General features: G+C 37.5%; 1 long non-coding RNA gene across 4 annotated transcripts in view; it reads right to left on the reverse strand.

Annotated features, from left to right (window-relative positions):
- Positions 1 to 2,150: 2,150 nt before the first annotated feature.
- The window catches only part of LOC129120466 (uncharacterized), a 54,401-nt gene continuing 30,691 nt past the window's right edge, over positions 2,151 to 25,860 (reverse strand). The window contains exons 5-7 of one of the 4 annotated variants that reach the window (XR_013182086.1): positions 10,078 to 10,239; positions 9,529 to 9,702; positions 2,151 to 2,468 (exon numbers count right to left, since the gene is read on the reverse strand). This is a non-coding gene — a long non-coding RNA (uncharacterized LOC129120466). Of the gene's footprint in view, positions 2,469 to 2,803; positions 2,887 to 9,528; positions 9,703 to 10,077; positions 10,240 to 19,183; positions 20,142 to 20,489; positions 20,573 to 25,860 lie in introns of those variants that run through there. The other 3 variants (XR_013182087.1, XR_013182088.1, XR_013182085.1) reach the window with 3 other exon arrangements.

The raw sequence follows: 25,860 nt of genomic DNA on the forward strand, positions 1-25,860 counted from the left end.
TATAATAAAAAACAATGCCTTTTATTTCATCTTATTCAGGGCTTATTTTCTTAAAACTTAACAACAAAACCCACCAACTGAAGTCTGCCTTCCTATGTTTTATGTGATTTTTGATAGCAAACATTTACAAACAGGCAACTAAACCCAAAAAGCAGACACAAGAGAAAGTTTCCTAAATCAGTATTTGGCTGATGAATTTACTTACCAAATTTATAGGACACATAAGAACAACTCTTAGCTACTTAATCTGAGTTATTAGTTTACAGACATAGTCAGGTGTTACAAAGCTCAAAGTGAAGCCTAAACAAGATGGAGTGTATACTCCATAATGGGGAGAGGCATCTACAGCAGAATGCAGACAGTGAAATAAAATTAAAATCCTTACCTACATAGCTCCTTTAAATCACAGGCACCATCATACACCTAAAACAACCTTCAACAAATACAAACTACCACCCCTATTTTCTCCTAAAGTAGGCACAAAACTACTATGGACTTCATTTTCTTCACTCAGGTAAACAGAACTTAAAAATAATACACCCAATACCCCACTCTCCTCCCCACCCCTTTAATGTATTTCAGCAAACATAACCACCTGGCAGTCAGCTAAAGTAATTATTCCTGCTGCCACCTCCTTTGCATTGCAACAGATTCACCTGCTCCTTTTAACCTTTCCTGGAACATGTGGAGATGTCCTGAACCAGGCCTGCAAATTAACACTTTCCAGGTTTTTGATTTGTGTTGCACATGCTCTTGAATTGGCACAATTACATTCTGAGTCTGTAAAAGAAAACAGCTATTTGCAAGTGACAAACCCAAGTTCAGACTGTATATGAACAGCATACATTTCTTGGGTAAGGATTTTTGACAAATTAAAGAACAACCATATGATAAAGCAGAGATCTAAAATTCAGACACCTTTGGTTTGGTTTTTTATTGGTGGTAGTTTCATTGCATCCACAATCCAACAAGAAATTTGGACAGTATGCAGGATAATGTCACAAACCAGTATTTTGAATTGAAGGAATGTTTTTGATAATTGAGCCCCCATTTGTTCTGGCCATGTTCTCAGTCTAGAGTACATCTACCTAGCAGGTTGCTGAGCTAGAAAGAGCAGCTTCATTAAGTAAATATTTGATATGAAACTGAAGATTCCTCCCCCACCAACTAACCTTGAACTCACAGAAATATCCATATATATCTACCAACACAAATTCAAAGTAATCTTACAACTTTTTAAAAACAGATGCCTACTTTGAAAACAAAGGTGTGAGGAACATTAGTGGGATTATTTGGCAGCACAATTAAAAAGGGAAATCTAAAGACTCAGAACTGAAAAATGAAGATTGGATAACTAAAACAGATTTCTCCAAGTTCACTTTTTTAGTCAGTATATTAGCATTATAAAGCATTGAAATATTACAATACTATATTGCACTCTCCTTGAGGACCCCATATATTGTAGCAGAGCCATAATACAAGCAATGAAATGGCAGCTAACAGAACTGATAGGCAAGTGAAATAGAAATTAATTTCCCTATATTGTATTTATATATCAAACTACAGTGGTCTGTCAGAAGTTTGCCACTGGTATTTGTTGTTTTCTTCCCTACATTTGCCTACATTAGTTTTGCCTACATTATTTACATTTTACATCTTTTATAACTGCATAACACATTTTACTTGTGCTGGTTGCTTTATTCATAAAAATTGTGTTCTTCTGTGCAAACAAACCACAAATTAAAGAGATATTACACATTCCATTCAGGTGGGTTAGTGACATGAAACATGCCATTGTACCATACAGGAAGCCTTTATAGAAAAGAGTCCTCATTATGAATTGGTACAAAAAGGACCCAGAGCTTAAGGAGAACCAGATTAATGGGGCTTCATTTCTCTGTTTGAAGTGGAGGTAGGTCCATGCCCGGCTGCCCTATGTCCTGCTGTAAATTCTCTTGCAAGAATCACAGACATGCAATGCAAGCTTGTTTGAGAGTCAGCATCATAAAATTTTCTCAAGCTACAAGAACTTGAAAAGCAAATTAATTCATGCAAACGTATATGGGACAATTTCCCTCCCAGATACCTCTCATTCTTCTTCTCAATACCCAGTATTTTCTGTTGTACAGTAGTTTTAACATGCCACTAATCAAACTTTTATAAACATGTATTTATATAGTACATGAGTTCAACTCCTGTAAGCTCTTTTATCCATGACCAGCTGATGTACTGTTTTTTTTCCTTTTATGACCAGCAACATGTTTGCCAGCATTTTCTTAATTAAGAGTTATTTTGCATATGCTAATATGCTTTTACAACAATAAATGAGAATACCATACCTGGGAACAGGATCCCTCTTCACACTTTGGAATAAGCACTGTGCCTTTCCTCATGCCACTGCAGAGCAGGGCACTGACAAGTTGAGCATTTAGAGATCAGAAGTTGCATCAGTGGATAGAGTCTCCTGGCTGCCACAGAGTCAGAACAAAGGCAGAAAATACCTTCTCAGATATATGGTTTCTCTTCATACAGCAAGTTTTGCCAGTGGCAAAATAACTTCCTACAACTATGCCTAGATCATCTGCAGACAACCCCTTTATTTGAGCAATTCCTGCAGAGGGAATGGGCAATTTTTAGGAAGAGGAAAATTGTAACCAATTGCTATGATGCTTTCGGGACTAGTCCCCAGGAATAATAGGGCTAGAGACAGTGATGAGTTTCAAATATCTCTATAGCAACTACATTTATTTAAAAAAAAAGAGAAGTAAAACCTTTCTGCATCATATAAATAGCAGTTTCTGTCTTGTGCAGTTAGAAGGGATTTTATGTTGACTGCTGCATGCCCATCACTGCTGCTTCTTTAAAACCAGTGCCTGCATCTTCTGCCTACAAAGAAAAATAGTGTCTGGCTACAGAGGCAAATTAAGTTTTTACACTGGTCTCCATTCATTAGTAATGTTTCTGCTAGGTAAAGAAACAGTGCAATTTAAGTACAATTTAAAAAACATGACTGGTTTATAAATTAGAAGAGAGAATTTTTTTCCTAAAAAAATTATAGCAGAATATAGTGAATAGCAGACATCTGCATAAATACAACAGCATTCAAGTGAATCAAAACTCAATTCTCTTCTTTCCCCAGCTGACTGAAGAGTGGAGTATTTCTTTTCTCACCTACAATATAATGCATTAAAACCAAACCTTCACTTTATCAGTGCTGCGTTTTTCCTAGTTCACACGGACCTAAATTTGTGCACCCTCTCACGGAGCAAACTTACAGGAAATTGCATTTATGGTAACACAAGTATTATGAATAATAAGCAGCTTTCCCAGCTCCATACTGATTTAGACAGGATATTTCCAGAGCTCAGCCTCACCTAAGGACCACCTTGTCAAGCAGTGACTTTAGAACCTGCAAGTATGGAAGTTGTGAGGTGTGAGCTGAGCTGGTGGCTGAATTTCTGGGGAAGCACCGAGCCAGCACACGGAGCAGCACTCATGGCAGATCAATACACTGCACCGATCTGCAGGGCACAAACTGTTTTCCCTTCGTGGCAGCTCCTACTAGAAATCTTTCATCATCAGAAGAAAAAGGAACTACAACTGCAATTAAAGCCATAAGGGGGAAACAAAAGATTTCAGTCACAGGAGATTTAGGAGCAGCTATTCAAGCCAGGCTGTATAGCTGAGTACATGTGGTTCACAGAAGAAAAGGGCCCACTTTAAAAAAACTCAAGGTGCTTTTAAAGAAGGCTGGATTCTACAGTTATGCCTACTGCACACCACTGAGGAGATTCAGCTCTCCCACACAGGCTTGCTAAACTCTGTAGCTGAACTGACTCAAACTAGAGATTACTGCCATGGGCAACAAGTAACCTGATGGGTCCAATTCAGTTCTCTGATTTTGGAGTACAAAAATGTTTTCAAAAGTATCCTCAATGAGGGAATTCACACTCATATAAACACACACCAACCCCTCTTTGGAGTATTTTTGTGGTTTGGCTTTTGTTTTTGTTCTTTTTTTCATTCTCACATTCATTTTTAAAATATATATCCACCTGTAAGCTTTGGGTTCAGCTACTTCTATCATCCCTGAGTATTGTACCACTTCACTGCAACAAAAAAGGAGGAATTTGATCCAGGGCAGAAGATCTATTTAAAGAAGTATTCCCTAGTGAAAATATTTGTTTTAGAAATTACTAAAAAAATATTTCTAACATTTCCAGCATATATAGTAACTTTGGTCTAAAGAAACAAAAAAATTTTGGTTTGAATTTTGCAATACAGAAACATACAATAACTTAAGAACAGATGTCAAATGGACATACCCAGAGTATTAAATAAGTTCAGGTCCAGATCAAAAAGTATCTGCATTGGCTGAGAGCTTATCACAGCCTCATAAATTATTTATTGCACCTCTGTGAGTTTTGAAGTCTATTCTGATATTCGATAGCTAAAACAGGTCCATAAGCCCCTAGCCTAAAAGGAATTTTTTGCTTCTAATAGCCACTCTGGAAACAGCTGGAATAAAAAACACAAGTAGATCTGTCATCACTGCCTTGTATGGGTCTACAAGATTTTGGAAATATAGTTGCATCTGAATAAACTACTTTGTAGTTAAACTAGATGACTTTTCAATTTATTTTTTAAATAACTTGTAGATCACATTTTGAAGCAAGCAAAGTAAAATGGTAACTGTTGAACAAGTAAATTCAATCTCACAAATTTTCAGAAATCAGTGAACAACTTAAGTTCTGGAAAAACTATTTTTTAAATTCAAGAAGTGTTTAAATATTTTTTCACCTTTCAATATGATCCTAAACATCAGCATATCTTTTAATATATTCTCAGAGCTGTACAAAATACAGAAGGAATGCAGACTGCATTTTCAAAAACCAAACAATATAAGAAGAACCCAGAGACTAACAATCTGCATTCAGACAATTATTTTTTCATTTTTCAATAAAATAAAGCTTCAAGAAATTTGGTTTGAAGGATGAGCATTCTTATTTGTTTTCATCTCTGCTACTTTTAGGAGGCTGAGCCTCCCTTATGAGGTTTTATCCTTTGGGTTGGGGTTTTTTCCTAGGTTTTTTGGTTAATTTCTGGTTCATTTGTTTGTTTCTATACACTTCCATACATAGTATATGGCTTCACAGCACAAGACATTTCTGTTCAGCAAGACAGATTGTATACGATGGGTAATCTATACTACTGTCTTAAACCATTCCAAATGCTGTTTTCAGACCTCAGATTGATGTTTCCACAGTTACTTTGATTCAATAATTATCAGTGGAATTCCTTTTTACCATTATTTCTTATGTGGCCCAAAAAGCAGTAAAGGCTATAAAGCTGTAAAGGAAAAAATTATTTTAAAAACTTCAATACCAGAAGATGAAAACCAATGAACACTAACATTAACCAGGAGACCCAAAACCAAGAGATCTGGATTTTTTCTAGGAGCATGATAATAGAGTAACAAATACCCAATTAGTCTGCTAAAGGCACTCCAATATTTTCTTCTATTTATTCCAAAATTGTATGTGTTTATAGAAGGAAGCTATTTCCAGCACTTACTCCCTTTCACAGCTGGTATTCCTATCCCAGGCATTCTCTTCAGATTGCTTTCCTCAAGTACTCCCGGCATAAAAATATTATAGAGCAACAGAAGTCCTCTTCATGAGAAAAATTATGCTCAGGAAACCAAATTTATCTTTTAATCATATAATAACTTGTACACTCATTTAGTTATTTTAGCAAAAGTCACTAGGAATCTGTCACTGCCAGTCTAGATATTACCAAAAACAAACCAACCACTGTATTTGCTAAAAGAATTGTCACAATTGTTTTAAGAAAACTGTTTGCAGCATGTAAAAAAGCAATTAGCTGTATGTTTAATTACTCTCTTAATCAGATTCATTTGCCTAGTGTGTCTATTTTACTTAGCTTTGTATATCTTGCAGCTCAAGATCAGGAGTCTGCTAAGCAGAGAAAAGGAAAAAACATTAATTTTTGGTAGCTTGGTCTATCACCAGCTCTTCAGCTTATGATAGCTATCAGAAAGATCATATGTGATAAGATAATGAGTTTGTTTTTCCAAGGAATTCAAGTAACACAAAGATAACAAAACCAAATTCATTATGCAAATTTAATCATTGTCTTTGCCTCACCTTCATGAACATTCTATCTCTAAAAATGCAGGGAGAAGAGAGAAAAAATATTTTACTCCTTTAAATATTGGAAGTTTCTCAAAAATCACAACACTGACCCCACTTCAACCATTTATTTTGTCAAACATTGGTTGTCTGGGCCATACCTAAAGCTGGAGCCCTCTTGGAGCCCCTGGGAACAACATTCTTGCATGGTGCCACTAGACAGAACCCAGCCTCCAGCTCCTCCAGGGTACTCTTACATATACACAGCTCTACCCACATGTGTTGGTGATTTGGAAAGACAAGTGCCATCACCCCAAATACTCCCCACTTCCTCTTTCTCCCACTTTATACACTGAGCATGAGGCCATTTGGTCTGAAATATCCCTTGGGTCAGTTGGGGTCATCTGTCCTGGCCGTGTCTCCTCCCAGCCTCCCATGCACCCCCAGTCTCTTCACCAGCATGGCAGCTCATAAAGCAGAAAAGGCCTTGGCTCTGTGCAACCCCTGCTCAGCAATAACAAGAACATCTCTGTGTTATCAACTCTCTTCAGCTCAAATCCAAAACACAGCCCCCTACCAGCCACTGGGAAGAGAATTAACTTTACCCCAGCCAAAACCAGCACTCCATCTCAAAAATTTAGTCACATGCCATATCCTTTCCTCTGCTCAATTGAGCTCCATAGGTTCATGTTACTGACTGAAGCCCCCATTGATTTACCAATTATTAAACAGAAGAGCATTGAACTGCTTCCTCATTTAACCTGGAGGAAGGAACAGCTGCTCCAAAAGTTCAGACCCAAACCACACCTGTAGCTAGCATGGAAGTGATTCAGCCTTGTGAGCTAAGAAATCAACATGGTAGAAGCAATAAGCATGAGGGTCAATAGAATAGTTATTTTAGTTGTGTAACTTTTCAGGCCTCCACTATTTTTCCTTTCCTCCTATACATTCTCACATTTGAAGTGATCTGAAAACATGATGTATTGCAACTGTTTTCAGAACTAAAATGTGACTGCATATGCAAAACAGGTATGCACACTGGCAAGAGAGTCAAAGATGGAAGGATTACACTCATCTTTCTCACAGAAACTAAAATATATGATGAGATTTATGCAGTTCATTTTAGCAAGTTCAGTTTAAAGCATTCATAAAAACCCTCCTCAGACAGTTAAAAATCTGCAAATGTTTAAAGAAACATTATGCTCAAAACTCCAAGTACAAAAAATACAAAGATAAGAAAAAAGCCAATATTTTACTTAATGATTCTACTGTTTCACTGCATGTAATTGCAACTTGGATGACCATGCAAGATGTGACCACAGTTTGTACTGCTTATTTCCCTTAGTTTTATTAGCCCTCCTTTCCTGAGGGTTTCAGTGATCCTGAAAGTAATACTTGACTTCTCCAGGGAAGATCTTAATAGCGTTTCTACAGAGTTGGATTTTTTTACAAACTGTTCAGTTAATCCTCCCTTTCACTTAGGCAATAGCAAACAGTGTAATGGAAACATAGAACTACAAACCCTACTGCCTGGAAATTCTTTTCAGATATTGAGTTCTTTTAATCACTTCTTTTAATAATGACCACATGCAATATAGGTGCACAAATGTTAAGTATAACAAAAATAATTTGTGAACCCATTCTTGAGTAAATATTGATCATGTGATATATATACATGAAACCTTTTTCTTGCAAGAATATTTTAGTTCAAATGACTGTTGAAAGTACCACAAAAATTGTATAGCATGGAGGAAAATACCAATAAATAGTACCACTGACATCCAGAATAATAGTAATGATTTTTCTAGCCCATATATATTGCACATAAAACCACACACTGCAGTCTTTCTACTTATTTAGGTCAAGAATTTGTATTCCAAATTGATTATAATGTTGTATATAGTGCCAGTATTAAAATTTCTCACACTACATACAATGTGTTCTAGGATAAATTACACTTTCATTTATTTTACATAGCTATATGTCAGAAAATAGAGCATATGAGATAATTTTCTGGTTTTTAAGAACTTTTGGCAAGGTAATCTTTCTGTTCAAGTTTTACCTGTCAGTTTGGAAGGAAAATAATATTCCTTTTTGGTTGCTTTTTCTTAATGTCAAGATTCTTCCAAGGAACAAACTTCTAGAGAAGAATGATTACTCTTTTTCCCCCTATTCCTTTTCTGATGAGTAATTTCATTAATATTTCATCTGAAGTTGCCTTTTTTGTATAGCAAAAGCATCCTCCCAAAGAGGCCTTACAATATTTCTCCTGCTAGAAATTTAAGACAGATTATTTATTGTGTATGCTGTTTTTTAAGAATACCCACTTTCAGCATTTTTTTTAAATTGGGCATTGTTTGCCCTCTGTTCACAAATTCAGTTACCCTTCCTTAATATGGAATAGTCTTTTACATTATTTCATGTTGCAGTGTTTTCTTCCTGCTGATTTTTGCTTGGCTTGCTTATTTAAGTTTTCCTGTCATCTTTTGATGATGTGTCAGCAGGTCTTATCATGGAGGGAGGAAAAGAGTCAAGAAGTAAAAATTAGCTTCAGTCCCCATTTTGAATTAAGTTAAGGTGCAGACTTCTTGTTTTCCTGCCAAGACTAAAGCTTTTTAGTAGGAGCTCAAACATAAGAGGCTCATTCCTCACTAGAACAGCTGAAACATCATCATTCTTGCATGGCATCAGCTGCAAAGAGAGCTAAGAAGAGGCAGCTAAACAGAGTTTATGAGTAAATACTGGGTGACAGGCAGATGCTGACACAGTCAGCCAGGTTTTCATTTTCATATCCCAAAATAAGTCTGTGAACATGGCTATGTACAGATAGGTCCCAGAAGTCATTAATTCAGTCAATATTGATATTTGAATAAAAGATTTCACCCAAGACACTGATATTCTCATAAGACACAAAGAACTATTATCCTAAGTTAGTATGAAATGATGAGTGCAAACAAGCACATTTTTGATACGGGTGTCTTTCATTATGTCTAAAAATAACACAATGCTGAGTTCATGTTTACAGTAGGCCTCAGCATTTCAGTCCCCAGGCAATTTACTGTCTGCAGTTATAGCTAGACCTGCTCTTAAAAACAAGGTGTACTCTTGCTCCTCATCACCACCTCAGATGTCAAGCTACCCTATCTCTCAGACTCTCTGCTAGCTAAAGATTTCAACAAATCCTTCTCTATAATTGTCACTGATGCTGCACACATATCATCACAACACAAGCTGAATTTCTGTCTTGTTTCTCATTTCCCAGGCTGGCCTCTTTCTATTCTCAGGTCTAACTTTGTTTCATTACAAGGACTTAGGAGTGAACATTAGACAAGATGTCCTGCTGAAGAGCTGAGATGACCTAGAAGTACTGACTCACCAGGTTTTCTTGTCAATGATGATTGCTCAGTGATGTCAGCCTCTTCTTCTGGAGAAAGTGTTTCACTCTGAACAAAACCTGTGACATCATATATTTATGTGAATTCCTCTAGGACACCATCTGCTGCCCACTCTTTGACATGCTGGTGGAAATATGGAGCTGGACTTCTAAAACCTGTTTGAAAAACAGAAAAGGAGGCACTGTGATTCTGTATCTTGCTAGGACACACAAATGTCACTACCCACTAAGCATGTATCTCCTTCTACTACTGCTTTGAGAGAGTTTAACAAAAGGTGAATTTCTTCTTTGCAAAGACTGTTTGGAGACCAAAAAATTCCAAAGAAATTGATCATGAAACAAACAATGTGGTGATAAAAGACCATCACAAAGGATATGGGAGCAATTTAGCAGAGCTGTTCCTGGGTAGATAAGAAGAATGGGAAGTTGCAGCTGATGTATTTGTGTAGCTAAATCCAGGGTTTAAATCACAGATAAACTTCTAAGAAGAGGAAGAACTGTACAAGTTTTGCAATCCTATGAAAAACAGACCTTACGTTGAGGTGCATTGAGGCAAAACCTTTTTAAGAGTCTTCATTCAACCAGTCTCTGCCAAACTGTAGATCTCAGGTGTTTAATTTTCTGCTACTTTCTCCCGCTGTTGTGATGCTTAAGTGTTTTTCTTTCACCCAAACAGGTAATTTTGGAAGAAGGCTTTAGAGAGAAACCCAACAGAGAAAGAAAAACATTAAAATCCTGGACATTCATGTAATCAAAGAAATTTCTCCATGGAGATGGTCACATACGTAGCCTGGCATTTCTCACTCCAGTTTTTTTTTTTCAAAGCTTTATTGCTTCTGTTACCTCTACCTCTTATTTAATTTCTCTTATTCAGTGTGCCCTCTAGACTTGTTAACAGTATAAAGGTATATCTGCTACCCCCCAGATGCTGATATTTCTGGTACAATGCTTCTTTTGCTCATTGTTGGCTCTGCTTTGCCTAGTTTGATTATAAGTACATATCAGACCTGCTGTTACTACAGAACAGTAAAATCAGTGAAGACCCAAAAAGCAGTACAATGTATGTGCTGTTACCCAAATGACTGTGGGTACAGCAATTAGCAACTAAATCAGACCCTGGGACTTATAAATTTTCTATCAAAAGAGTCATTGGAGTCTGATCTCCAAGATAGTCTTGCCATTCCGGACAGGTGGCTCAAGCCATTTTCATTTTTATTTAATAGATATACAGATGAAACAAGGGTTACATAGCAATGCCTTGGATCAAAATACAGTGACTCCCAACACAGAAATTTTAAGTGTCTTAACGAAAATATTACAGGCCAAAAAAGTTTCCCCGCCATATTGGTAGCATTTCCCTTTTTGGGGGTTTGACAGAAAACAGAAGAAATTTTTAACTAAGCATTTAATAAAAACCCTCTGTAAACTGTTCACAGAATGCAGAAATTTCTTTCTTTGAATTTAATAGCTGACAGACAAAAAAATCTTGGTGAGCAGGAAGATAAAGTAGTCTGATAGGTTGCTAGCGGTCAGATTATTATAATCTGAAAAATTACATTCTGGTGAGGGTTATCCTAAATTTCTGTGGGAATTTTCCATTCTGCAGAGATGAACTTGCCAGACACCTTCAGTGTATCATTGCAGGTATCTACTGTTGAGGCTACTGTATATCTACTACACATTTTTGCCAAGAACACTCAGAAGAACTAGCAAGATACTAGCAGATAAAAATGGATCACGAAGATCTGAAACACGTTCTACTACATTTACAATAAAACGTTTCATTTTGGCTTGGATTATTCCTTCTCTAAAGCCAAATTAACACAAAAATAATAGCATGCCTTTAGTCAGCTAATACATTCTGAGTTATTGCATTAGATGTCACAGTCATTTAGAGGAACAGTACAATTCTGGTCTTGGTGGACTTCGCAATGGATAGCTTAAGGGTGAATAAGTTCCTTCTAGCTCATCATACACAGACACAGTTCCATTTTTCCTGATGGTTGTTAAAGGTGACAAATAGAATGACTGTTGGCAGTTGTTCTATGGGGAATGGCACTCCATTCCCCATAGAACAAGAATCAAATTCAGAATATATGCAATAAAAGAATGTTGCCTAAGTGTGCTACTGAGTTTGACAGGTTAAAACAATCTCAGTAGGATAGCAAGGACAGAGCAAAACAAAACAGGTTTCATAAAGGTGTCTACAGGGCCTAGGGACTATATTGTTCAAGTGACAGAAATGATGGAAAATTACCATACTGCTTCCCTACAGCAAAAAAAGTTCAGCACCTGCCTCCCCCACACCCTGGTTCCTAAGATAACTGCTGTATAAAGACATTGTTATAACACGAACTCCCATGTTCAGGATAAAGATGGGATGGCTAACTGTTGGCCTGTAAAAGTGGACTGTATGTTGCATACTGAATTTGCAAGACATCAGGGTTGAGCTGTAGCATTGTGTGTTTTAAGGTATTTATACAGATTTTGTTGTAAAGTTGGTTATTTTTTGTAAGTTGAGATGATGGTTTGATCCTTGGTTCCCCCCATGTTCCTCCCTCACAATAGTTTGTCCCTGAGTTGTTTGTCCCTTGTTTTCTGGCCAGTGGCCTGTCTGTCAAGGTAACCGATCCCCTAGTCCTTCCCTTTATGTCCTTATAAGTCTATCTCCTCCCTCCTGGTGCTGCCCAGTTTCCCTGTCCATCATTGTAACCACCCCCCACTTTGTTTCGAGAACCTTCTATGTCAGTTATCCCTTACTTGAGAAATGATTTGTCTCCTGAGCCTTTTCCCTCCCCTGTGCAATTCTTATTGGTTCAGTTTTGTCCCACGCTCCTCCCCTGGGCTTCGTTTATTGGTTCCCTTGTGTCTTCTCTTGTCGTGCCCGTCCCCTTTATCAGTGCCTCCTCGAAGGGTCTTTCTCTGACACAGTCGCTGGTCCCGCCTAGGACAATGAAGCACCTTGGTGTTCCACACGAGTGTCCGCTCTCTCCTTCCTTCACCTCAGAACTTCATAGCCACGCTCTCGCCTGCGCCACCCACGCCGCAGACGGCGCCACTACCCGGGGTTCTTGTGAAGAACCTGGGAGTGGCAGAATTCGTGATCGCCTCCAGCCACTCCGGGAGCAGCTAGCCGGCGTATGCCCAGCTCCTGTGGCTGTGAGGCGGGCTACGCTGAGCCTTGTCTAGCTTTATCTATTGAACCTTTTCTTGACCTGCCTGCAACCTCTATTTTATATGCACTAACAGCACTTTTCCCCAAATGATCAGGCTAATTTTTTTATCTGTGTGTCCTGGTTCAGGGATAGCCAACCTAGGACACTTATCTTCTACAGTACAATCATAGTTTTAGACAGGTAGAAATAACGAGTTCCATCTAGAATGAGACATTCATGGATAACATAATACAGAAAAACAGACCTGGTGTAACTGCAGTGAAGAAACACAGTGGAGCAGAGAGGAGTACAGGCATGAGAAAATAAAAGATGGTCTGGAACTGAAATCCTGCAACTATGAACTCAACAATGGTCACTAAAAGGAAAGCTGGCTTGCAACTGAACAAAAGGGGGTATAGGAAATAAAGTCATATCCAACACAATATGTTATTTTCACCAAAGGCTGAGGAGCCCCTGTAGCACCTTCACCAACACCAGAATGAAACCACTGGAGGTATGTCCTAGAAGTATCAGGAAGCTTATCAGCTTGTGCATTTAAACTCTTTTTTGCATTATTAATATCATTATTATTAAACTTTTCTGCATACATGTACTAATTGCATTTGGACTAGTAATGGCTCTAGGATTAGACTGTTAAGATATCAGTTGCATTAGAAATAAATTCCAGGGTTTATGTGAGATGTCTCATTTCTGCCCACAGACAAAGTCTGGGGGAGAACAATAGTTGGCATTTCTACCTACACAGTAGCTTTGAAAAGAAAAAAATTAAACAAATGCAAAGGAAAGGTCATCTTCTGAAGAGCAGTTGTATCTAACTTAATTATTCAATAATACTTAATAAAAAAGGGAAAGCAGTTATTCAAGTGTTTTTCTTACTCTCCCAAATACTTCTCTAACTTTGTGTATAAATGAGACTATCTCTAATTTTGAGAGCACAGTATTTTGTTCTCCTTTGTGGTATACTGGTTTATTTTCAAACAAGTTGAGGAAAACATTATAAAAACCTTCAGATGCCAGAATGTTGGTCAGTATGTCAGAAAACCTACTACTCTTGCTACTAAGATTAGGTCTATTTTGTCTAAATATATTTGTTCACGTTTTGTACTTATTTCTTCTAATGTCAAGACTGTTCATCACCCAAAAATTATCTTCACTACTCATGATGTTTACCAATATAAAAACTTCAGTGACTATTACCATACTTTTCAGCTTTTATTTTGCCAAGCTAGAAAGCTTTTTTAACTTTCCCATTGAGAGAAACCTTATTTTTCCATAAGATCATTAATGCTTCTTTTTACTCATTTCAGTTAGGCTCCATCTGTCTAGGACATGAGTAAGAACTGATAGTCTATCAATCTTAAATGTTAATCCTTAAGTGTTTGTCTTGTCCCTTATACAATTAGATTTACTGTTTAATAACATCATCCTTTAGTTCCTTTTGGTCACAGTCCAGCTTCTTTTCCACCTGCTGCTCTGCACACTTTCTTGAGGATCAGTCAGCAGATTGCAAGAGTACATTGAGCAGTACATTTTAAAAGTGTACTTTTTATGCCTTAAGAAATCATTACATCACTTACGAAAATATTAAATATTATCTGTCCCAACCTCACGTTCAGAGGAACCTGGCTTGAAAGCTCCTTTTATTTTGATCATTTCCCTGTAACACTTCCTGTTTAATCTGTTTCATACATAAGATAGGAGATAAAATATGGAAGTTCACAGTTTCCAATCTTAATCTGACTACTGCTTTCCCATGCATCACTATGTCAAATTCATTCAAATCTATACATATGAATTATCTGCAGTTTCTTTTGACTGGCAAATCATCCTTCCAGTCAATGAAAAGCATCAGGTCAGCTGGCACTACAAAAATATTCCAGCTTGAACTTTTGTGATAGCCTGCTTTTCAGCTTCTTCCGTTAATCCAAAAATTAACTTCCTGCAGCTGAAGATCTTGCATCTCACTGACCTCAAAGCAAACAATTCCATAGCACACTATTTGACTTGTCTTCCTATATTATTACAGGCTGAATAGAAAGTGATCACCAGCTTTATGTTGATATCTGTAATTGAAGAGCTACACCACTCCACCAAATCCATAATCTGTGTGATTCTATACACAGTTCTTTAATACCAGGAGGCTTTAACCAACACTGAAAAGCAAAGACATTAACTAAGTAGTTATTTAATGGGCATTTTTACAACAACAAACTGGAGAAGAGTCTGTCTGTAGATGAAATTGCTATTTCAGCAGTATAGCATCCTTTTCACATCACCTTTTATCCCTGTACCCATATCAGAACTGTATGCTTTAAAAATTTCAGGTGAAGAAACTGACTATTTCCCCAAGCATTTAGCTGACATTCTGAGCACTCTTGAGTTTCCTGCCTAGCTGATTTGCTTCATCTGTATAATCAAAAGCTGAAAGTGCCTGTATGATCCTGTAAAATAAAGCAGCCCAAACCACTCATCTTCTAAACTGTTAAAGGCAGTCCTAGCATTAACCAGAAATCTTTAAAATTATTCCCAGCCTGGATACAGTTCAGACACTAGCACAGGATGGGGACAATTATAAAATCTGCAGTTACCTAGTGGCTGGTAGCCTCATGTTTCTTAGAAAGTTTCAAAGTAGCACTGCAGGCTACTCCATGTCAATTACTTGGTATCGGGGCTCAGAAACATTCCTGGGCATACCTAACTTATTTGTCTAAGTGTACATAAACACAGCCGGTGCCTTCAGTTGAGGAAATCTTATACTGCAAATTAAAAACCAGATGTAAACAGATCTCTTCAGCCTTTAATGTAAACAGAACAAGAAATCAGTTTTTAATTCCTTATTTCTCCTTTTTCTCACTCTGGAAACACAGGGATTAACAGACTGCGCCAGGAAGAATTACTCTTTGCCACAGGAAGTTACAGCCCCAAATACACCCAAACCCCAAATACATTAATAGGTATTTTATCTAAGAAGCTATTCACAGACCAACTCACATTATGCAAATCTGTTTCTTTTCACACCTTTAATTGGAATCATGAAATCATAGCATCAGTAAGGCTGGAATACATTTTCAGGATCATGAAGTCTCTAACCTCAGCAACTAAATGTACACCAGAGACCTGACACTTCAATGTCTTAATGGCCCTGGCCAGTTTTTTTTTCCTGGGGTGAGCTCCCACGTTATAGCCCCCAGAGTCTACTTCATCTCAGCCCTGGGCTGCAGTCATAGAGGAGTACCAGCCCCCAGCTCTACCATACAAGCCATGGGTTCCAACCCTGACCTGTGCAATGGCTTGCCAGCCTGACCTCCTGTCTGCCTTATCACCACAAACCCAGCAGGAAGTCTCAGCTGTTGCTTCAGCTTGTCTGTGAGCTCTGATCTGCCCTGCTTGCTTGATCCAGGTCCTCAGCTGGCCACACCATCACATTCAGTTTCCCACCCCCTAGGGAGCAGACAGCCCCTGCTGCTCACTGGAAGTGTTACATGTGTAATTAATTTCTTGTTAAAGAACAGATTTTGATTTATTGCCAATAATTCTTCTGAAGCTCTGTGACATACACATTAAGCATTTGACTTCACAAGGTCAAGGTAGCTACATCAGTCACATCAATCGGCTACATCAAAACACAGATTTTCAGCCTAGAAAAATGTTGCCACTGGAGTTCCTAGTATGTTGTTTTAGGGAAAAGTCTTATTTGCTATTTCCACTCATGGCCTTGGCTGGAGGAGTAGTTATGTGCTAAAGACTTGGACTAGTGGCAGAGTTGACGAGGATACAAAGGAAAACAGGAATATGCTGGTGAAAAATAAAAAAGACAACCTGAAAAACTGGACTAGTACAAGCTGAATGAGATCTAACACAACCAAACAAGCATAGGAAGACAGAAGCTTCCCACATGAACTTCTACTATAAGCACACATCAGTTGAATATGAAAAAGGAGAGACCTTAATGGACTAATCCAGTGTCTGGTGGCTGCACAGCAATTTTATGAAATATCTCTTTAGAGTAAAAACATGAACAAAAGTAGCCTGACTCTCTTGTGACCAGAGTGCATTTGATGAATATCTACAATTCATTCTCCATCTGAATTAAAACATGAGACTGTTCCTCATTATAGCACTGATGATCTTATGCTACAGCCAGTTTGAGATGGTTTTTTGCCTCAAGAAAAACATTTAGCTCACTCCCCCCACTGATGGCATGACAGCACTAATCAAAACCACAGGCAAAGCACATACTTTATGAACAGTCATTGCTATGGCTTGTTTGAGAAACGGTAAGCTAGTCACTTTTCTATCCTGTCCTATGCTTAACTAAATGCAAACATAAGAAAGGAAGTTTCAAGGCCAGCCTGAATTATTTTGTGTTTTCTGGTCAGGCCTTCCCCCCCCCCCCCCCCTTTCATTTAGACATCAATAAAACAGTTGTGAATGCCTGACTTGTTCTATTTCCAGCAGGTGCACTCCAGACTCATTGCAAGGCTTTTCACTTCAAAAATGTTTTTTGACACAACATTGCTGTGTTACCATCTGCCTGAGTGACAAATCCCAGATAAACAGCTTCATTGGGACACTCTGTCCCTTTACATCCAATCTATGCTAAACTTCTAGGGGCAGTTTTAAGTATCTTCAGCCCAAAACCAAACACTACAGCTTGTACTGTATGGAACACATTGAAAAGTTATATTGGAATATACAGTATGAGAAGGCCAGTACAGAGAAAGGAAAGTGAAAAATAGATATGGCTTTGAGTATTTATTAAGAAGGACCAAAAAAACCCAGACAGCCTACAATCCAAGCCATGCTGCTTTTTCCATCTTACAATGGATGTCATAAGCTGCAAGGCAGCAACAGGAATGAATGAAGTGAGTCCTCTCCCTTGGAGGCAAGCTAGGAGTCTGAATGTTTTCTGTACTTCATAGCAAATGCTGAAAGAGCAAAGGTCCTTTACTGCCATCACCTGGCATAAATGAAACCAGAAAAAGAAACTTTTCAAGCAATACAGTCAAAACTCATTATAATGTGCTGTTACACAGATACAATGACAACACAGCCTGAGATTCTCATGAGAGTAGTCAGAGAAGCAGCAAAACTATAAAACAATGCCTCAAGAGAAATGCATATACCTTGATTCAACATCTGCACAATGAAACCAAGCATGATCTCTGCAAAACACAGACACCATTTCACACCTCAGAATGGCCAGGGCTTTCAGTCCTGGTGTGCTCACAGAAGAATTAAACCTGAAGTTACCAAGTTGATAAGCAAAGAAAGCAAAACTCCAGAAGATTTATCATAATGAATGTCAGAACGGAAAGCAGAATGATCAGGTGTATCTGACACAAAGGCAGTGGTTCTGTAAAATCTCCATTTGTTGATTATGGTAAAAATTAGTTAAATATTATCACTATTTAGTTAAATATTATATTATTCTCTGTGTTCCAAACCATCACTAAAATACATGCAGGTGGTGTTTGGAGAGATTATTCAACAAAATGTTCTTATCTACAAACATATGCAATTTGTCAGTTCTTCAGTAAATCCCATACAGAAATATATCTTACAGCTTGGTGTGACATACATTGCTACAGCTGACACCAAGGAATGAAAGAGAGACCACAGTCACTGAATGCCCCTCATCCTCCACTGCATAATCATTCAGGATCAGGCTGAGCTGCTAAACATCAAAGATACACTAAAAACCAATAAGAGCTTCCTTACTTTAACAGGCCCCTCAAGCCATTTTTGGGTCAGAAATAAAGATTAATCAACCAACTTTGCATCACTTTTCAAAGATTTCTGTATCCACTTTTTTAACTCAACGCAGTGATTTAGTTCTAAAAAATATCCATTTGGTATATGGACCAGCTCTGTTGTTTGCTGTTCATATAAATCATTAAGGAGTTTTAAGACTCTCAAAGTAACCTCAAAGTAACATGGGGAAAAACATCCATAACTCTTTCAATTAGATGTGTGCTGTCAGGAGAGAAATATTTTCATAGCTTGATGTTCAATATATAGTCTTTTCTTATTCAATAAGGTAAAGAAAAATGACACTAAAAATGTTGATAATGCATTTCAAAGTCTGAGAGAATGAAAATTCAGAAAATTGAAAGAATAGAAAACTCAAAATATTGATTTAATACATTTCTCCATTTAAGTATGTATTAGCAAGGGAGGAAAGATGCATAATAACTGTCACTTTCATATTTCTTGAACACCTGGCAAAAGCTGTCAGCTGAGGCTTTGATTTTGAGCAATCAGTAAACAGGTTAGTACCTGTTTACTCCCAAGTTTACTGGATGCAATACTAGTTAAAAACCTGGGCATAAAATTCCTTGGTATAGATATTTAGGGCTCTTTCATATGAGATACCTATTCCTAATATTTTTTGTCTCTTTTCAAATATAGTCAAAAAGAGAAGTGAAGAACAAAAAATAAAAATCAGAGCGAAACATGGAAGCTCAATTCAAGTTTTAATCAAATCCTTGTGCCCACTTTTTGAAAATAGTTTTTGGCTGTAACACCTATCCCAGATCAAAAGTAACAGACTTCACTGACAGAAAACCCAGTATAATAAAGATATTACATGAGAGAAACAACAATATGAAGCATAAGAATAGAAAAGGAGCTCTGTGAAGCTGGAGTGCAAATGGTTCATGCTCTACACAAAGAGGCCAGCTCATGGCAGCACCCCTGAAATGGCAGTCTTGTGAGAAGCTGTGCTACACTGAAACTCACTGCTTGCACACACAAATATTTACAAACGCACTTCTGAACATTTACTTGGGAAAAGCCATTCAACATTTTTGCCATGACCAACTATCAAATACAGGAATTTGTCCCAAAAGAGAATCTGCAGTGGAGACAAATTTTGAAAATAAACTAAGACACCATTAACAATTGTAATTGTAGTAATTGACATTATTATGAAAACCAGAAGAAGCAAAAACATTAGCATAACCACTAATTTTAGTTTTGCATGTATCATCTTAACTTATAAAATAAGCAAAGCACCTAAAGGAAGGATTTCAAAACGTGCTACAAACTGTATAAGCCCATATCCCACCAGAAGTCGGAGGTTTAAGAAGATTATTATGATAATTATATGATATTTATATAGCGTTTTGTTCAAATTCCTGTTGGACCAACAGGATTAAATTTCCAGTCTTGGCTTTGTCACATATACACAGAAGCAAAGAACCATGGAACAATGCAGTACATTGGAAGATACTTCTGGAAATTATTTCACCCAAGCCCCTGTTCAAAGCAGAGTCACTTCTGAAGTTAGAGCAGGTTGCTCAGGGTCTTATCCAGCCAAGATTTGGAAAGCTCCAAGGGTGAGTATTCTGCATGCTCTGCAAGTAACATCTTTCACCTCTGGCAGGTCATTCAAACAATCTGACTACCATCTGTAAACTGGAGGAAGGACACTACCTTAACTTCAAGCAGTTTTACAGGAAAAAATTCAGTGCCTATGACACATTTATTAGAGCTACATAAACACAATGTGTCTAATTGTCATTCTAATTTGAATCTCTCTCTACTAATATTTCATAACCTGGAAACAATTTGAAAAGGTTAAATATGGATATATGGATATCGTATTTCCATAAGACAATTCTGTTTTAGAGATCCATTTTGGAAACAGAACAATATTCAAAATGATAGAAGAAACTGGAATCACGTGCTTTATGAACATCTAAAATACATTCTTATTTTTTTCATAAAGGTAACAAAAGCTTCTTGAGAGGAGCTGTCCATTACCTTGTTTTTACACAGCACACTGAAAAACAAGTATTTCCACTTTTCTGTCTTATTTCCGTTTCAGTTCAGGCCTTTTAGAGCTGCTATAAAACCAAGTTGTAATAGTATATTTTAATAAACCCATTCAGATTTTATAGGCAATTGTTTTTGCCAGAGTCACCCTCCCTCAATTCAGGCACTGCCAAGCAACAACTTCAGTCTAAAACATTTCCTGATACATTTTCTGTAGATGAAGTTAATAGCCCTGAGCCATTGCCTCAGGCCATCAACCCTCTCAATCAGTCATTAATCCCCTGAAATTGCCCAGAGCATCAATTGTTAGTGCTTAAACAGACTAAATTAGGTTTTGAACAAACAGAGCAAATGAAGGTCAATGTCAGGAAATAGAATTCAGTAAAAATTATAGAAAATTTTGGGAAGCATGTAATAGGTCTGGATCAGTTCAAGGGCTACAAGGACTTGATCACAAGATCTTCCCTGGTCACTGAGGAGAAGACCAGAAGAACAGAAAGTTTAACTTCAATGGTATTTAGGTCAGATGTTTAATGCTATAAAAGCTCTCACTTCTGTGACAGGGTCAGGCCATAAAAGATGACTGCAAAGTCAAAACAGTGAAAATAAAATACAGTTGCATAGTATTTTCAGTTATTGTGGGGTAGATAATGCATTTTAAACACACTATGTCACAGAATTCTACAAATACCAGGAATACTTCTTTCTAGACTTTCCAAAAAGAAGAAGTATTTGGGAGCTACCTTTATTACAGATTTTGTTTTCCTCTCCCCTCCCACCACACACATACACAAAGGAAAGCATATTGCTCTTTAATGTAACAAACGATATATATATATGAATCCTTGTAAAATTTGTTGTTTCTCCTTCCCCTCCAGCCCCATTAATTAGTCATCTCTATTGCCACTAAGCAGTTATAATCAATATTCTAACCAAGGAACAAGAGTATTACTTGCCAGCTGTCTTTGCTTTAGCTTATTTTTCCAAATGGCATAGTCAGCTGACCATACCTGGCCCATAGAGGACTCCTGTAAAGGCTAATTCCCCCTCTACAAAACCAGTTGAGGTTGCACCATTAACACCATCTTCCCTTCCAGCTCCTCTGGGAATTTATACATGAGTGGACATTGCAGCAGCATATGGGCTAGCAAGGCTAAATGAACCAGAATCAGCTAAAACAGTACTAATATTTAACAACAAGAATGCATAAGCAGAGCACAACATTCATAAGCCTAAGCTAAACAAGACTTCCCTTGTTACAGACTGTATTATATACCTGTGCAGCTCTTACAGAGAGTAACAGAGTAGAACTGCAGCAACTGAGAAGCTGTCAACATTGCTTATAAACTGGGGTTGCAGAAGTAAAAAATACAACATGTAACATCTGCAGGAAATATCAATATCATCATTTTATAGTCCATTAAGTAACCAATGAAATATGAAAGTTAGATAATGCCAAATAATTGGGTGAGCAAGGCTTAATGAGGCCTCAGGTTGGTCACTTCAGTCCATACAAAAAAACTAACAGGACAAAGGGAACATTTTCACCCAAATTCAGTTTTTCCCATGTGTTTCAGAAATGCCGTGCAAGTAAACTCCCTTACTTTTGCATGGTCTCTGCTAGAGCTCCTACATATTGCTACTGTACCAATAAATTGGTGTATTACACAAGTAGAACCACTGGCTACCACTACAAGGTAAGCACAAATTAAGCAGAAAGAATGTTAATTTTCTTTTAATCAATACATGATTTTTATAAGTGATACCCACTTTCACAGCTTTCCAACGCAGCCTAACAGCACAGGAACTATGTGGGCATTGGTCACATGTGATCTATATTGCAAAAAACAGCTCTTGTTATCTTTTGTGAGTATCACAGACTGTGCCTGCCATGGAATCTGGCAGATAGGATACTTTTATCCTCGTTTCCACTTTTGTCTCGGAAAAATAATTGCAGCAAATGGAGACCCTTAACCCATTCTGCCAATATATCCCAACATTTTTACTTCTTACTGAGTTATTTAGATCTTGGGAAGGTCATATACTTTGTTAAAAATCTATCATTGTCTGTTGAGTCTCTTATTGAGCTGGTATTGTGCACTAATGCACAGATACAGAAAATGATATTAAAAACTACATACACATACATATCAAAATACTTTCATCTCCTTTGACTTCTATCTTATTCTGGACAATATGCTTATGACCAAAATCTGCAGCAGTTAAAATTCTCTTTTTGCTTTTTCTTTAAATTCTCTCTTTTTTTCTTTTATTTCTGTTGCAAATAAAGATTTGTCAAGGTAATCACTTTTACTCTGCTACTACTGCTTGCTAATTCAGATCAGATCAAGCTAAAAATATCTATGGTTCCCAGAGAAAATGAATAGCACACTGAGTAAACGTAAGCCAATGGTACAGATGACCAGCTCTTCATCTGTACCAAGGAAACCGGGATTAGCTGTTAAGTGACATGTACAGCCCAACTGGTCTCTGCCCTTCAGCAGTTTCTGGAGCAGTGTTAGTTAGCAAGTTGCAGTCAGAACTAGCTACTGTTTTGGGAAGCAGCCTCTCACATCAGCAAGAGCCACTACCCCAGCCCCTCCTGGCAGCATCAGCAAAACTTCTGCCTGGGTTCCTTACAGAAGCCTTATGGAAAGCTTCCATGTAGTCAGCAGTCACCCAGGAGAAACAAAGGCTGCAGCTGGGAGACACAAGCATTCTCCTGTGGTTATGCAAGTGCAGGTATAGTGTTTTTTTATGAAGGACACCGGAGAGGAACGGGCCTGCCTGAGAGCAAGACAAGGGAAACCATTCCTCAGTCTTTGAAGACCCTCTGAGCACTCCCAGCTCACCTTCCTTACCAAGAGTCCTCACCAGCATTCTCTGGCCATCCACCATGACCCACCGGCCAGTTTAACATCTCAGCATAATGTCATGTTCTTCCAGCAGACCCTCAGAACCCATATGAGTCTCTTCCTAGTCCTCCATGCCAACCTCCCAAAGCTTCCTCTTCTCCTCAGTCCCAAATTCTCTTTAAGTGAGAACATAATGGTTGCATTTCAATAAAACAGCATAAAATATACAGGGAAAAAAATTCATAAAGAATTTGACAAGAAAAAAGCCTGCTATATTCTTGGTCTACCTTTGCAGTCCTGTCTAAGCACTTACTGTTGGCCATTCTTAGAGTCAGGAAACATATACAGTATTGGTCTGATGTGCTTTTACAGTCATGGTCAAAAACAATCAGTTAATTATCAAAATTTTTAACACCACTCATCTTTCTTTAGTAATTCTTTTCTCTGTCATTTTGCTTGGCATTGCGAGAACTACTGATCCTGTAAATTTGACTCCCAAAGTAGTTGCCATGGTAATCAAGGGGATCTTGCAAATTATTTATCCAGGTATTACAGATGTACATGTCACATAAGTAAACAAAAACTGAAGGAATTGATGACACTGAGTATCTACATTAATCTCTGAAGAAGCAATATGTACAGTTTTGTAAGTGCTTACTGAAAACAAATGGCTTTGAGTTCTCTTTTGTTTAGGTCCAGATAAAAAGAGTAGCTGTTGGTTTACTAAACTCGTGATAGAGGATTTCAAGTCTCCTGATTATATTCTCTTGCAAAACTTTCTACCAGTTTGAAAGTCTCCATCATTTTACAGTTTTTCTAATCCAGATGCAGAAAATTCCTCAGACATTCTCCAAATTAATACAGGGCAAGGGCAGTCATATTTGCCAATAGGGATTTATACCTCATTACTCAATATAGATTGCATGCAGATCATGAAGAGCTAAAGTAAACGCCTACATCCACTTTTTTGTATTTACTGACTTCTTTCTTCAAACTCCTGATTAGGTAGAGTTATCAGAAGGTTACATCACCTCTTCATTGCTTCAAAGGAGAGAGACCAATTAGAATCCCACCTACTGTATTTATAGCAGCTCCACTTAACATTTTAGCTACTTAGGATTAGGTTCTCAGCTCAATGGCATCTCATCATACTTGTAAGATATTTCTATCATACAAAAGTTCTGCTAAAACTTTTTACTTACATTGGAAACAAAAGCTTTGCTATCAAAATTACTATTTGCTACATGCTTCTGTAGTTTAAGCTTCAAAACCCGTTGGTTACAAACTCAAAACTTCATTTTTTTGATTAAGGTTGTGTTTTGGTTTGGGTATTTTTAAACAAGTAATTAATTTGTGGTAGCCAATTTCAAAAGAAGAATGATTCATCTATCTTTTTTATAGATGCTCCTGCCAAGATTCAAAGCGAGATGTTAGAAGTGTAGGAACTTTGAAAACCAGGATACCTAATTAGGCATGAAAATGAGATTTGGGTACTATATGGCATGTATTTCAGTTCTGAAATCCTGGAAAGAAAATTCACTGGTATATCATCAAATTAGCTTCATATCAGGGTTCTACTTCATGATAATAATATTAAGACCTTCAGGAATATTTCTTTGAGAAGCATAAATGAGAGCAGTGGAAAAAAAAAACCCACAGAGTTTACATTTTCTATTAGACCCATGTAAGCTGCTCTCACTTCAAAATTTTAGGATATTAATACCCAGAATTCTGTCTTAGCCTATCAAGTAAAGTTTCAAGTGATATGTCTCTACAATGAAAGGATACACACGCAGTGGATGTTGAAATTTATCGCTATTTCTTCACCTACACACACCATTTGGAATGCTTATAAATACAAAATCTATTTTGGATCCTTGAATATTTCTCCTCATCCTATTCAGACACTGTAGAATTATAAGAAAAATACAGACACAGATAGTCAGCACCGTAAGTTTGGGTCTGTTTGCATGTTGGCTGATGACCTAATTCTTGAATTTATCCCCCAAAATCTAATGAAAGCACTACCTTACCCCAAGGAAAATGTCATTTGCTCTGTTGAATTTTTCACTTTTTTACCTTCCAACTACACTTGCACAAATAAAGAATACCCCAAATCTGGAAAGGGGAAAAAACCCACAAACCCATCTGCCAGATCCCTACAAGGAATTTTTTTCTTCTCTTTACCTTCTCTTCTTTTCAGTACTGGAAACAGTGGAAGTGCAGCCTATAGCTGTAGCCAAGGACACAATCACAGCAGTAGAATTACAAGCCCCCAGTGTCATTTCCCCTCAAGACACATAATGAAACATTCATTTCAGGTGTCTACACTTTTCTCTTTTCCTAGACTAAGAAGTGGCATGTTAACAGAACAGTGAAGTAGTTCTATCCTCCTTTATGAACTTAGTGTTCATAATTAAATAGTTGTGGGAGGACAAGGACAATATCTGTCACTTGTTGCATTTCAACCTTGAAGGATTCTTCCATTCAGCACTTCCATTTGC

This window comes from Agelaius phoeniceus, chromosome 4 (genome assembly GCF_051311805.1).
Source record: "Agelaius phoeniceus isolate bAgePho1 chromosome 4, bAgePho1.hap1, whole genome shotgun sequence".
In the NCBI taxonomy this organism is placed as follows: Eukaryota; Metazoa; Chordata; class Aves; order Passeriformes; family Icteridae; genus Agelaius; species Agelaius phoeniceus.